Source organism: Anser cygnoides, chromosome 11 (assembly GCF_040182565.1).
Source record: "Anser cygnoides isolate HZ-2024a breed goose chromosome 11, Taihu_goose_T2T_genome, whole genome shotgun sequence".
Taxonomy (NCBI): Eukaryota; Metazoa; Chordata; class Aves; order Anseriformes; family Anatidae; genus Anser; species Anser cygnoides.
This window is the reverse complement of record NC_089883.1, coordinates 15,742,619-15,758,136: the sequence shown is the minus strand read 5'-3', so window position 1 is coordinate 15,758,136 and position 15,518 is coordinate 15,742,619. Positions and strand designations below refer to the sequence as shown.

Here is a 15,518-nt window from a genome sequence, read left to right as displayed (position 1 = left end):
AACACATTACTTTGTTCTTGTAACCATATAATCATGGAACTTGCCCATCATGTTACTGGATTACAGATGTCTAATCTGCGGTCACCTTTATTAAACATTCAGCTTGCTTACAAATATTTATATTGCGTATGTTCAGGATAAAACATGAAACATTAGAAACTTTGTGTATCCTAATGCTGATTCCCTCAACAGTGCATGTATTATTCTTACACTGCTCTCTATATGCAAGATACATGAACAAAACAATGATGGCGAGAAAGCATAATGTGAAAAAAAACAAACATGGAAACATACTTTAGGTATCCTTCATTCTGACTGCTTGCTATTTTTAACACTGCACTGAAGACACTCCGCTTACGTAATTTCCCCCATACAAAACAAAATGGACTTTTATGGGGGAGAGCAGAGGAGGGATTCTGGTACAAGCTTCTTAAGTCCTTGGTCCTGTCTGCTGTCAATGAAGTATTCACATCTGAAACACAGCCAAGACGCTATATAGACTGATCTGTCACCAAGGCTTCCACAACAGAACACATGATTTTTTCATGCCTGTATTGCTGGATAGCTGAGCAGTGCCAAGCAATTCATAGTTCAGAAATAAAAATACCTAAAATTCTGGAAATCTACTCTCTGCCTATGCCTGTGCACCTTATAGTCAAGATACCAATACCAAAAGCTATTAGACAGGCAGAAGAATCCTCTGCAGTACTGGCTACAGCTGGCTGATACTGATGCAGTTAGGACTTAAGAAGCTTTCAGGACTCATTTCTTTATATGTAAAGCCCAGATCTAGAATCTAAACTATGACAATAGTCATGACATCCACAACAAACAGTTGCTGAAGACAAAAAGCAAGAAATCAGGCAGAAAGGCCATTTTTGCATGGCTACTTATATTCCTTTATTATGGACCGAAGAGTTAATGTAAACAGTTGTGAAAACGACTTGAGGAATACACAAAGATCTACCAGCCCAAAGCACCATCACTACTGCTACTACAAAGTGAAGCAGAGATCATACTCCCATCTTTTTTTGGTGGTGGTTGTTTTTTGACAAGGCAGGGACAGGGGAAAGGAGAAAAACAGATTGTATTAAAAAAGGCTGTAGGGTCCTATGGGTGGATGAACTTAACTAAAATGCCAGATATTTCAACAAGGTAACTTGCGCAGCACTTTCATTAGGCTTGCATTCAAGACTTACTCTTTACAAACTCTTCAGCCTGCATTTAGTAATCAGCTACAACACTGTAAATTAACTCTGATTCATAAGCAGAAGGCAATGCCAAGTTCTACTCTTGTTCTGCATTTCTGTGTAGGAGAAACTTCAGCCTCAGACTCCTAAGTATTTAAGAAGGATGACAGTACTTCAAAGTGACAGCTGAGGGCACTGTGCTGTAATGCCCACTATATGTCTGTAATGTCTTCTTAAGCCATTAGAAAATGCAGAAATCATAAAATACATACTAGTACTTCCATAATTTGAAAGCTTTTTATCAAATACCACAGACAGCACCAAAAGTAGCGTATGACTGGCATAATTTGGACACGGGGCTGGAAGAGGCAGAGATTTTATAAACCAATTACTTACATACCTGAAATATACAACTCAAACTTCTTTCAACTACAGGAGGGCTAAGGATGGCATGTAATACCAAAGAGAGAGCATTATTTTAGTAGACTTACAATTTTAAGAGTATTTTTAATAGAAACAAAGCAGAATTACAGTATAAATCAGCTGCTCAGCAATTTGCCCTTTCATGGGATTTGCTCCTATACGCCGATGACACCTAAGACAAATCTCTGTTGACTTAGACTGGGGTTTGCCTGAGCAGACAGGCAACGCCGCTCCCTTACTGTGTCTATGTACTAGCCAAAGCAAAGAACCGTGCAGTTTTTTCCTCAGACAGTAGGAGCTAAATTAATCTATCGAATGTCATTTCATCTGATGCTTTTGCAATTTATAATAAAGGTAACTTCATTCCTTAGTCTCTGCAACTTCTCTAACAGGTGACCCAAGATTATGTCTCCAGAAGGACAATAATTAAAGTAGTATAAACCACTTCTATTTCTTCTCTGCTAGACATGAACAACATTTTCTGAAATAATTATACAAAGATGCTGTTTTGCCAATTAGAATTGTGACTATCTGATTCTTGAAGGATACAGCCATGCTTAACTGTATGCTCAGAAGTTTTATTCAGTTGTGGTCTCTGCTTATGTTTTAAGTATGTTAACCTTCAGAAAGACCAAAGAATGGTTCAGAAAAATATACCCAGCAACAAATAACCCACATCAACTGTGGCAATAGCTGTCATTTTGATGCATCTGACTTTGAGCAAAATAGCTGAGTTTCTGGATTGCAGAATCTGAAGAACAGCTCTCTCCCAAATTTACCCAGTTTTGCAAACCTACGTAACAAAGCTAACACAAGTCAGAGAAATCTTGGGACCACTTGCAGAGTTTGAAGATTGATGACATTCAGAAATATCTTTGGAGAGAAGAAAAAACAGAAGTAAAAGGTACTCTCCTATAGCACAGTCTGCATCTGCAAACTGAACCAGTTAACTCTTTCCTTCACAGATCTAATGCAGTCATTTTTCCATGGAAAAGTAGCCATGAGACTTCCTGCTGGCTGATGCCAACAGATGTCTCAGGAGGACCAGTAGAATATAAGGTTTATTCCTGCACTTGCACAAACAGGAGCGCTTTGTCCTCTTCTGTTTTTCCTCTAGTAGTTTAGCAGGAAATCATGATTAACCTAGCCATGTCCATAGCTCCTTAAGGTTTAACACGCAAGCCTGAATATTAATATTACAGCTGTGGTTATAAAGAGATTTTTACTCTGCTGCTTGTCTGTTTTGGAGACGTGGAAAGAAGGAAGTGCAGGAACCAACTGCCTGTGCTCTAACCTGGCAGCTGAGCAGAACTCAGCCCCTAATAGGAAGAACTCAACCCCATCTAAGGAAGAATTCAGGATAGTGAGGAAGCAAAAATACCATGGGAATCCCGTCATCACAGTAATCATGCTCAGGTTTTTCCAGCGCCTCGTGTTTGGCACATACAGCAGTATCACACACATACCTCTGGACCAAGACTGCAGAACTCAGAACCATCCAAGTTTTATTAAAGGAATAATACACTTGCTAAGATGTGAATAGGTAATACAAATAAACAGGCATTTAGAAAAAGTTAAGCCTGTACACAAAATTGTTGCCAATTCTTCTTGAGCTGTAGCGGTACTGTTGTAATGTCACAGTAATTGTGATTTAAAAGCTAGCACCAATTTTGCCCTTCCAGCCAGGCTGAGTCACTCTTTCTTATCAGGCAGAAATGACTTCGCACCCTATAACATTATAGTCCTGATCTCCACCTGTGTATCCTTTTCCTTAAGCCTCGTTTTTGCTTCCTACCTGCTCCTGCTGGTGGTACTGCTCTCGCAGCAGGCTTTGTATGCTGCTCCCAATGTGACTTGCATGTTATTAATGAAGAGGTGGCTGGTGTCTCTCATTATGCTTCCACTGAGTGAAAGCACCTCAGAACTAATTTAGCTTTCACTCGCTGGGGAAGACATAGTACTCCACCAAGAAGTTCGCTATTCTGCTGCCTTTAGCAATAAAAAAAAAAATAAAAAAAATTTTGTTTTAACATTAATAAGGTGAGAGAATAGAGTATTTCCAAAAGAAATTAAGAAATGCAGAAGATAGATGCAAGTGCAGAGGCTCCTCGTGAGTTACCACCAAGCCCAACTGAAAGAAATAACACATGCATTGAAAAAGATGTACAGGGTGGAGAAGAACTCCACAGGCAAACAAGTGGTAATAAAGCCTGCACGGAGTTAAGCAGGTCTCTCAACCACTTAAACTTTCTTCACTGTTTGTGAGAGTTATCTGTGGCAACACACGCATAACTCCTAAGAAATTAAGGAGTATGGAAATCATCTTGCTCCCCAGGCTGAGAAGGTCATATCCCTCACTGTAAGAATAGAAACCTAATTAAGAGACCAGACTGCACTGGCTAGAACAGACCAAATCCACTTAACGCTATCATCTGAAACAGTTTTAAAAGACTTTCCCTTGATTATTAATTCATTTACTTATACTGCATACAGGGACAGTCATTCAGTCAACACAGCCCTGCAGTAGCTCATTCTCTGAAGTAAACAACCTCTTTACTTCCAATCACATTGTATTTGCCAGCATCACTTTCTGCTACACTTCCACCTCCAATTTTTCTCTCTCCTGTTTTTCTATTTCATGATCTTTAAAACAGGATATTTTACTTTTCACATTCTTACACTTTGACAATTCCCATTTTACATTTAGTATTTTATATTTTACTAATGAAGTAGCATTACTACATGAACTAACAGAACCACATGATGACAGACTGTTGTACTCATGGTATCAGTAGGTTACATGCATAGAAACCAACAGGGTTTCCTCTATCACAGGATCAAAGTCATCACGAAAGGGGATCAAGAAAGATTTCTCTTGTCACATGTATTTAAAGATTTCCCAGCAATATGCCAATCAAACAGTGTAGGAGAATTGTCAGTTAATCATTACTTGGATGGATTTGGATCAATGTCATATCTCACATTTAAGGACCAACATGTGTTTGCATTACATAAAAGAAAAACCTTACTCATTGGAATTTTCTTATTCTTTCATGTTTGAAAAAAATTAATGCTCAGGAAAGAGTATAAAAGAATCAAATAATAATAACACACTGAATTTGGGCAGGCATGCATTCAATTTTCTACACTACTGCTGCTGCAAAAGGGGTGAAAGTTTCTTAATGGGCAACAGTAGAACAAAGATGAAATTAAATCTACTTTACCTTCTACTTTACCCGGCATTTGAAAAACTGTATTAACAACTTTATAGGGCAAACTATTTTTGTAATGATATTTTGGACACTGTTTATCTTAGCTCGTGCAGCTGGGATAGCATTCTTTATTTCTTACTTTGTACTCATGAAAATCAAACAAAAGGGCAATTTAGCTTGCTATTCCTCACACTAGTAATGGACACTGGGTAGACAATCCAAGTTTAAATTTTTTTCTACCCCAAAATAAATTGCATCTAGAAAATTAATCAATCTTCCTTTGAAATACCACCAAAAAAACCCTCCAAATGATAAAATAAGTTGGAGAGCAGTTACACTATCAGACTTTTGGGTATCTTAAGTGTTTTTGTAGGTTTTTTAGTTGTTACTACCTGTGAACATATCAATTCCTCTCTCTATTACACAGTTATTGCTGGAAGAGTATTATTATACAAGAAGCTACAGAAGTTTTAGCCACATTATTTACTCATGACATCGAAGTACAAAATCTGATCCTAAATTAGCTAGCATTGGCTTGGTCAGCTCAGTGTCTGTATGTACATATATTTTCTCTATATACATATATTAAAAAACCCACACCACCACTGATATGCAGTGCACCACTTTGAATGCAAGCTACACTGAAATGTCTCACTATCATATCAAAAGGCTTCCTGCTGTCATACTGAAATGCCCAGATAGGTGGACTGCTGTGAAATATGTAGGCGATGCCTGCTGACTGGTTTTCAGATGATGAGGAGCATTTGAAAGCATCAAAGATTCCTGTGTGGATGTGTGTACATTAATCCCTTCCTTTGTGATATCTAGACTTGACTATTGTAACATGTTGTTTAATAGATTGCAAGACTCTGCTCCTCACAGACTGAACCCTATTCAGAAATGTCAGTGCTCCCACCAGGCTTCTCACTGATTTTAGGTTTTCTAAACTTAACATGATGGTTGCTGTGAGATTACATTGTTTGAAGGTTGAATTTACACCTCTCTTTCAATTTGCTGTCTTCCCTATTTCGCTACTGGCAGGACTAGAATTAAAGTGCTAAATGTTCCCCAGACAGGAAACCTGGATAATGGAAAGAAGAAAGGGTAGGGCTTTGGATAAAGTGCCTTATCTTTAAAGCTTCTTGAATATGTGGTTCAACTTCCTTTTGTCTTAATAAGAGATAATCTGTTGTTAAAAAATTCACATCTCCACACTGCTCTTAACAGAGGAAGGATGCTCAAGTACTTGTTTTGGTCTCAGTGAAATATATGTATTAGAAAAGCACAGATATGATAGTGAAGAAAGACAATAAGAACCCAGACTTGCAGTAACAGTTTTTCAAAGCAGTGGAGTTGTCATCATTCTGTTCCACTTAAGTTTTTTCAGCTTCATTCTTTGTTACGGCATTTCAACAAGTACCACAAAGCCAAAGATGTGCTCATCTACCGTACTAAGTTTGGTGCTTTCAGTTCACAAGATGTCTGAATACTGAGCAGGCAAGTGCAAAGAGAAAAGCCACTGAAAATCTTAACTGTGCTTCATTTGGAATCAAGAGTTGTTCCAAGCTCCTATACCGTGCTGAATACTTTCACAGCACCTTTCTGAAAAAATTGATTGAAATAATGGGTTCAAATCTCGCCTAATATGTAGAAACAAGGTCTATGACAGACGGAAACCAGCACTTCCACACTATATACATTGCTGTGCTTTTTTACCAGGCACCCTCCCCCAGTACTGAGGAGGGTCACACTGAAAAAAGTATCTTTAATATATCAAACAAAAAGAAAAAAAAAGCACAATTTAACTGAATAAGTAAAGTTAATTCTTAGCATTACCAAGTATTTTTACATGTCAGTGACAAAACTAACAAACAGACCTTTGCTGCAAAGGGAGCATGTGATTCCATGAGGGACTGCAGGCCTCTTTTTTTCCTAGGTATTCACAGAAGTAAAGGTCAATTTGTAAATAACTTGCCTGCACTGTTCATTGGGCTCATTTGAAAGCTGCTAACAAATACACTCAGCTTCTACGTATATTTGGTATCTTTTGGGGGACTTTCAGTGCAGCTCTCTAACAAAGATCAATCACTGCCCTATTTATGTGAGTACTACTTGTGGCACTTCTTTAAATCCCTTCTGGTCCTTCCGTGCAGCCAGTGTAATAATTTACCACTGACAAGACTTGCCAAACTTCCCCTACATCTATTTCCACTTCCCTTCATTTTTCTTGCTCCTTTCATTTTTTGTGTGTGTGTGCCTGCTGACTCCCTACTTCCTCTTCTACTAAATTATGCTCTATTATTTCCACAGCCTGAAGAAGTCACAGCTGAAGCATTATTGCTAACCTTATTCTGTATTCCTAGCATGTCCTTTAATCTGTTTTGAGTTTTATTTGCAGCCAAGATGCTGACACAGCATCAATTTTGTTTTCATGGTTTGACTGGGTAGAAGTACCCCTTACTACAGGCACTAGGATGAAAAACAGCCAGCTATTGAACGGCAACACAAACACTTCCAGAATTACCCCCCCCCCCCCTTTTCTTTATTTCAAGTTGTGTGTTATTATTTCTAAGCAGTAGCTGCAAAGCCTCAGCTTCTTGGAAAGAAATGAGAAAAAATGGATAAACTGAAATGTATTTATTTCGCATATTCTCTTTTCTCCTTTCCCTATTTTGCCATTTTTTCCCAAACAATAAACATTCATGTTTGACCCACATCAAAAGCTTCTATAAGGGACCAGGTTGTGAGGGTCCCCAAAAGCTTTTCTGACCTGTAAAAAAAAACTGTGCTTTCTCAAATATCACTAATACCTAAACTGATTTATTTATACTAGACTTCCTTGTTGCATGTCCTTCAACACCTCAGGCATCCCTAGTTCTCTCTTTAAGCCACACAGTTCTCCCTCTTCTCATGTGAAACTGTGCTCTATGAATACACTTAAATCAAAACTCCCATATCCAAGCTTTTCTAAAGCCTTATGGGAGGTCCACAATGTGAACCCAAATTCCATTTTGTAAAAAGGCCCTTTAACAGCCGAACCAATACCTTTAATGCTTCAAAAAGCCAGTAAGGACAATCAAATATTGACTTCCTTAGCTCTAATATCCTAAGGTCTCTGCTTATTACGAGTCTGGAGAAGTTATTAAGAAAGCCTTTTTTTTCTCCACACAACACTGTCAACACTGCTTAGTGAGTTAGCAGTAGAAATGATTGCAAAATCATCTTGTTTATTTTATTTTTGCAATCCATACATCAAATAAAGTCATTGCCAATCATGCAAATACAAGGCATTAAAAAAACAGCCATGAAGAAAGGTATTCTTATTACAGCTTATAAATAAGCATCACACAAACTGGCATTAACGTTTGTAATTAAGAAATAAGACACACAGTTACAGAGCAGCCAAAAACACGAATAACTATAGGGTTTAATACACAGCATTAGGGCACACGTACAAAGATGTGTCACTTGCAAAACAATTAACTAATAATGGCACTGGAAAGCCAAGCTTACCTCTGAAGAATGAGGATGCACATCATCATCACCTCAAATGCAAAGTCCCTCCCCCTCCAGATTTCATGAAAGGAGGTCACATGAATATTAAAGAAGAATAAAGTTACGATTTCTTGCTCCATGACTCATTCCAGTCAAACAATGAAGAGAGATCACTAAATGACAGAAACGCGATTGGTCTCCTTAGAGTGAGGCCCCTGTTCTGTACCTACTCCATGTCAAGCTTGTAACAAAACTCAGGACAGGTAACTCAGCAAGGCTGTTTGGGAAAAAGGCTGAGGGCTGACAGGTAAAGTTCAAGGCCTCAGAAATCTCAATCCTGACACCAGCCACTTGGATCTTGTCAACAGTTACTCTTGCTCACAGCTTTTGTGTACTGAAGGTGCTCATTTTTATTAAATCCAAGAACTTCTTTGTAATAGGATATGTTCTACAATTTTCTTAACATGCAAAAAGCTAAGCTTCACTATCTGCTCATCATCAACAGCCAGCCAGGCTTCAATGCGAGGTTTATGCTACCTCTTTCATTCAGACTGAAAAAACTGCTACGAATCATTCGCTCACCTGGAAATTCCCATGTCTCAGCATATGAGCTTCCATCTAAACAGCTCACAGGATATGTGCATGGGCTCTGTGCTCCATCTCGCTCGCTACAGAGCCTACTGACTTTAGCCTAATAGTTAATAGCATAAAAGGCTGCACAAACAAAGTAGTGCCAGAATACATTGGCTTTGACTCACACAATAAAGGAGAGACAGTCCACATTTATACACCCAGTCTCTCCCAAACACCAGGCACCTAACCAAGGTACTCACATCAGATAATTTTTTAAGTTCCCTGCACCATTCAACAGAGAGCTGCAGGCACCCCCCTACAGCGCGTCAGACATTTCAAACCTGAATCAGTCACTCATGGCTGCATCTACAATCAATGAGACTCAGGCACCTTCAGAGAGTGACTCAGATCTTGTGTACATCTAAGACAGGACCCTGGTATATGTTGAGCACCATTTGTGACCTCCCCTCACACGACAGGAGGGGGAAAAAAAACAGAAAGCTTGTGAAAAGTAGTCGGAAATACCATTTTACAAAAGTGGAACTTGCAGATTTCAAGGCTCCCAACTTCATGTTTAGGAATGGCTATAGTTGAGCAGCACAGAAGTTACAATTAAGAGGCATCTCGTATCAAGACAATTTTCTGTGTTTATTTCATTCCATATTTGGGGAGCAGAATTTGATGTTTTTCAAACTGCTTTAATACTTTAACTTCTACTTACTGCCAAAACCCAGGAAGGATGCGTAGACATAATCTGACAAATCCTACTGTACATCAGACCCTTCTTCTCCAACACATATCTTAGTTCAATTTGTATTTTAACTAGAAAGTACATATATTCAGATTTAAAACAGAAACGTTTTCTTATCTGTGCTTAAAAAAAAAGGACTTAGAAAAAGGTTAATGTTTAGTTTGAGAGTACTCAGTTCAGTTCATCCAGACTGAATTCTCAATCCCATGCTCTCTCGGGTTGGTCTTTAAAGAATATACCACGCTTTAGATTTTCTAGTTTCACAGCTAACAGAAATGTTTACTCATGTTGATGGGCTTTTGGTGTTTTTTCACTTTACATTAAACTACCCAGAAGGTCCTCTAATGCTAACCGCAGCCAGGAAGCCCCATTAACTTGACCAAACTATGCCTTCCATAGCTTGACGCACCCTTTTTTTCATGTGGCTTTTGTTTTCTGTTGGCTCTGCCTTCTTCTCTGACTCATTGCTGGCTATACCGTCATATAATCCCACACACCCATTCTCAGCAGCTTCAACTTCAATAATCAACCCATTACCATGCTGTATCCATGTTGTATTCGTTTTTTACCACAGTGAAAAACTGATTTCTATCTGACCCTCCCATACAGACTACCACACCTGCTCTTCAGCATGAGCCAGTTCCAAGCGGTACTTCCAATGCCCTAAAAAAAACCAAACCACCTCTCATGCACGATTGCTGTCACTTTTTTTTCTCTCTCTTTGGATTCATTGTTTTATTACCAACACAAAATTTATATTCCTAAACCTATCTTTGCTTCTCTCCTACCTCTGCTACACTCAAGATTTTTTTTTTTCACCCTGAATAAACAGAGCTTTCTGTATCCCTCAATTTATACCCACATCTTTCACTTATTTTGTATTCTCTGCTCAAGTAAAGTATCTGGTCTTTGGGACCTCCATACCTAAAACCATGTTCTGAAAAAACTGTTCATTGCCTCTTGCAAAAACATGAATACTTCCTCCTTTCTATACTTCCCCACAAACTTCATCAGCTGGTCAGAAAGACTTTAATTCTTTCCCTGTAATTCCCTGTCCTGTTGGACAGAGGCAGTCAGATAATGTCATAACACAGATATTTTCCAAATATTTGAAATATGCATTACTGTTAAAAGAGGGAGAAAGGAACTGGAGAGCTTTCAAAAGTGTAACTTAGATATATTCTCTCCCTTTGTCTGATATTTAGCTTCCTAGAGAGCATTAACTTTGAGGTACAGCTGGTATTTTCATCTCTCTCTGTTCAGGGCACTGCACAACAAAGACTTTGTTGCTTTTGCCTAGCCATCTTTAGGTGTTATTGAAATATGTTAAAGATTACTGTTCGATATTCACATGAAGTTGTTTCATTACTGTTTATATAATACATGTATTTTCTTCCACAACACCTGCATATCAAGCAAACTATTGCACAATGCTAGTGAAGAGATGAAAAAAACAGGTTATTTTTTCCCTCAAGGTAGTGCATTATGTACTATTTATTTTTTTATACTTTATAACTCATTTTGCTAGTTATGGTATATAGTAGATAAAAGAATAACCAGCACAAAATCATTCACTGCTGTTTATTGTCTCATCTTTTACAGGAGAAAACCAAAAAAACCCCAACCCTAATATTTATGTCAATGTAAGAATGGATCAATGGATAAAAGCCAAACCAGTCCCAAGAGAAAAGCAATAGTCTCTTTGCCTGTTAATGAACAGTCTGTTGTTGCAAATTCACATAGGCTTTAATTTAATAAACACAAATGGATGAATGTGCTTACGGGATGTCACCCCCTTTAGGCTTGAAATCACTGACATGGAAGAATTGTCACACTTCACTGAATTGAGCGCTACTCCCTACCCTTTCAAACCTTATTCACTGTGGCAACACTGAAATGAAAAATGGAATAGAATTTTATAACTAATTCTTATGACTTTGCTGAGTTTGATTCTTTTGCATGAGAATGTAGATTTAAAAAGTCAACTCCTCTTTTATCTGAATTAAACATGAATTGTGTCAGTTTGACTAAAAAATGCTTACCTTAAACAGCATTTCAGTAAATTATAAAGAACAATAAATTAAGTTTGAAGCTCATTTAACCTCATGAGCTGCAGTCCACGTAAAGATTATTGTCAGTTCATACCTGTTAATTTAATAAATGCTCTTAGTTTCAGGTAGGGGCTAAAACTATGGTATAGAACTATAGCATTGTATAGAACAGTAGTTTAATCCACTCTACTAAACTAGTGACCATCAAGAATCCACACACATCCCATCAACCCACCCTGAAGAAAAATCTGTATAAAACTAACTCAGAAAATATTTGTCCATTGCTACTCATCCTGGTAAGGACTAAGAATCTTTTTGTAAAGGCTACTTTCCTTTGCAGGAGCAGACAGGCATTTAATTTCCCCAGAAATAAAGGGAGAATAAGCAGGGCGCAAATTGCAGAGGCTCATCTCTATGCATTCTTTTAATACAGTTTGGAGGAGCCTGACTTGAAGTGCCATCTCTCATGCACCAAATACACAAATATACTGTACATCTTGTTAATAGAATGTAGGTGTTGACAGATAATGGCTTTAAAAGTATTAGAACAGAAACAGTTAACACAGTCTAACAAAAGCACACCTGGAATGTCACATCACTCTTAGACATTCTGGAATTTGAGCTCAGAAATATAGAGACTCCAGTTTAATCTAAGAGTCAATACGAGTTTCTGTTGTGGAGACTATTGACAGAGAGCTCAAATATAGCCTCCAGCAAGGGATGCCTACCACAAACATGCATACTGCACCACTAAGCTACACTGATAGATCTCACAGGAGTTTGTTCCTTCGGTATGAAACAATTACCAACGAGTACATTTTGCGGAAACCAATGTAATCCAGAGTTCTACTCAGATTTCTCAAGGATTTTTTTTAAACCTATTTTACAGCTTGACTAATATAGACTTGTTAATTTAGGCATATCTCAAATGTTCTATAACAGGACTATGCTTTGTGTGTTTCCCCCCCCACACTCAAGAAAAGCCTTTTTGAAATGCAGCCAGAAAAGCTACGCTTGCTCAAGACTGCTCAAACAGAGAAATCTTGCTCAATCTCTTTGTCCATTATTAGTTGCAAAGGCCTGGATACAATAAACTTTATTCAAATTGCTCTTCTTTTAACTTTCCTTGACAAATTTATCCAAGTACCCATTCCACAATAGATCTGTGACTTTGCAAAACTGGATCTGAATTAGCAAAACTGGTAATACAGTCACCAAATGCAGACATGCATTGGGATCTTGTTATTTTTCTAGAACTGATACCAGAATTGCATAGTGGACATGGAAACAAAGGAAAAGACTCTAAGTATACTCTAATGCTTCTGACATGAAACCCTGACCTGCAGAATTCATTAAACAAACAAAAAACCACATTATTTTCAAATGTTGCTACCCCTAGTGTTATGCGGGGGGGGGGGGGGGGGGGGGGGGCAAAGGATGTAGAAGAATGCAGAATACCAGACAGTTCCACTAGTTATGTAGGCTACACCTTCATATGATGGCAGAGGTGTAGCTTTAATTAAAAGCTATCTTCAACATTTCAATGGAGCGACCACCTGCCATACCAACCACCTCAGTAAAATCATCTAGTTCCATAGCATACTTGAGCTTAATTCATTATACGTCTTCATTCACAGTAAGAAAAGGGGATCATCTGCTATCTGATGGGATATATAAACTTCAAAATTTTCAGGACTGTTTCTTGTCTAAAAAAACAGGTCCTTGAGACACATCTTCATGCTTATCTCTATCCCTTTGATGAAAAAAAATGGCAAATTTTGCTGTTTATCACAAGTGGTGGCAATACCGCAGAGGGCTGAAGGACCACAGAATGGATAGTTAAGAAAAACAGGCTGGTAAACTATGGAACCTATTAGTTGATACAGTTAACAGAACAAGTTGTTCAGAAGACTCAAGTGGGTGACATGTAGCAGGAAGAAAATTTCTTAGAAAATAATGGACAAAACAGAACCTCATCTACCCTTGAAATGATGGCACGTGTTTCGTAAAGACGGTGGAGCCAGTCAAAATACATCATCTTGTTAATGAGATTATTTTATCTACTAAATCTTCAGTACCATATAAGATCAACCTACTTATTACTTTGCTAAGAGATACAATACTAGTATCAAATGGAGCATTGTACAGAAAACACCTTCATGGAGTACTCTTGCCTGAACATTTTGACAGCACTTCAGAACTCCACAGAAATACTAGCTCAGTCATAGAAGAAGTAGCTGCAAACAGACCGATCATCTGTTTCTGAGGCCATCACATTAGCGGGTTTGTAAGGTCATGCTGATGAAAGCATATGGCTTCCAGTTCTAGAGTTAGATTGGTCATGGTTACTTCATAGTCCCCTGCATCAACCAGCATTGCACAGTTTCAACATGCCGAGCAGTTTAAATCCTTTATTTCATCTCAGCAAACTAAGCAATGAGTAATCTTCCTGTTTGTTGTTATTGTTAAACAACTCTCCCCACTCTTAAGTTCGCATTGCAGAATGCTGTTGTGATATATATGCAGATCCAGCACGCTTGTATGAGACATATATATAATTCATTTGGAACTGCTCAAAGTGATGTGTTAGCACAGCTGGCAAAGCCTCTGAAACATACAGGAGCCACAGCTGTATTACTTAAACTGGACCCCTCATGCTGCCTCTGTCTGTATTTCTGCAATTTGACGAGGCTTCAAGCTGGAGAGCAACAGAATCCCATACTAAAGCTTGCTAACAACACCTTAGTATGAATTGAAGGTGATGGTACTGAAAAACTAATATTAAGTCTTTGGCCTGCAGGTTTTACAGTGTTAGCTTGCAGATCCAAGCCTCAGATCAGCATCCAAATATTTGGGTGCTTAACCTAATAGAACCTATATGTTCAGAATCTATACATTACCCTCAAATGTCCGGTGCCTCCTGGGGTCTTCTCACTAGTCTTATCCCCACGTGAAATTAAAAGGACAAAAGGACATTTTGCAGCTAGCAACAGTAAGGCCCCATCAGATTGCTCACTACTTATTAAGGCAGAATTAAAGCCTAAGTTTCCTGATGTTTTGAGTAATTATTTATGCTAAGCAAAACAGTTCCAACTGAAGAGGCTAAAGGACATACCGAGGCCATATCTACTCGCCTGGGATATGAAAGACCAAAGTTCCAGTTCTGTTCTGAATCTTGCTTAGTAATAGTAGAAGCTAGTGTGTTGAGGGGTCTGGCTCTAAAGTTTTGACTAGAAATTGCATCTCTGCAGAAAATGCTACATTGGATTACAGAAAAAGCTTTGGATTTATCAAATCAAGATTTCCTGACAGGGAATACTTTTGTGGTAAGGTAACAAGTATATAATGAAAATTTGTGATGGACAGATATCAACTACAATTTTTCTGGATTTCACCTAGCGTATTTTTACATGAAATGGGAAAGAAAATTATGCAAAAATAATGCTAATTTAATACCACAATTTTCACGTACATTTGTTTGATACACAAATGATGACTCATGCTAATACAGATATGTAAACCGACATTTGTATTTGCTTTTCCACTGCTGCCGTTTACCCGTATCTCTAATTTTAATGAATATATGGCAGAGGGGAAGGGGAGTTGCAGTCCCATGAGCAAAGGCTTTACATTTTGACCCCGCCACCTATTAATTTTAGTACTGCAGGACTGAGATATTTAGATCCATGCAAAATGCATAAAGTATTCTCTCCCTGGCTTCAGAGAACTTTCAAGATATACCATGTTAAGTCTGTGTTTAATTTTTTTTTAATTTAATTTTATTTTTTATTTTTTGTAACCATTACCTTTTTTGCACCCATTG

General features: G+C 38.1%; 1 protein-coding gene across 4 annotated transcripts in view; it reads right to left on the bottom strand.

Annotated features, from left to right (window-relative positions):
* RORA (RAR related orphan receptor A) overlaps positions 1-15,518 on the bottom strand; it is a 414,152-nt gene that overhangs the window by 149,586 nt on the left and 249,048 nt on the right. The window lies entirely within an intron of this gene.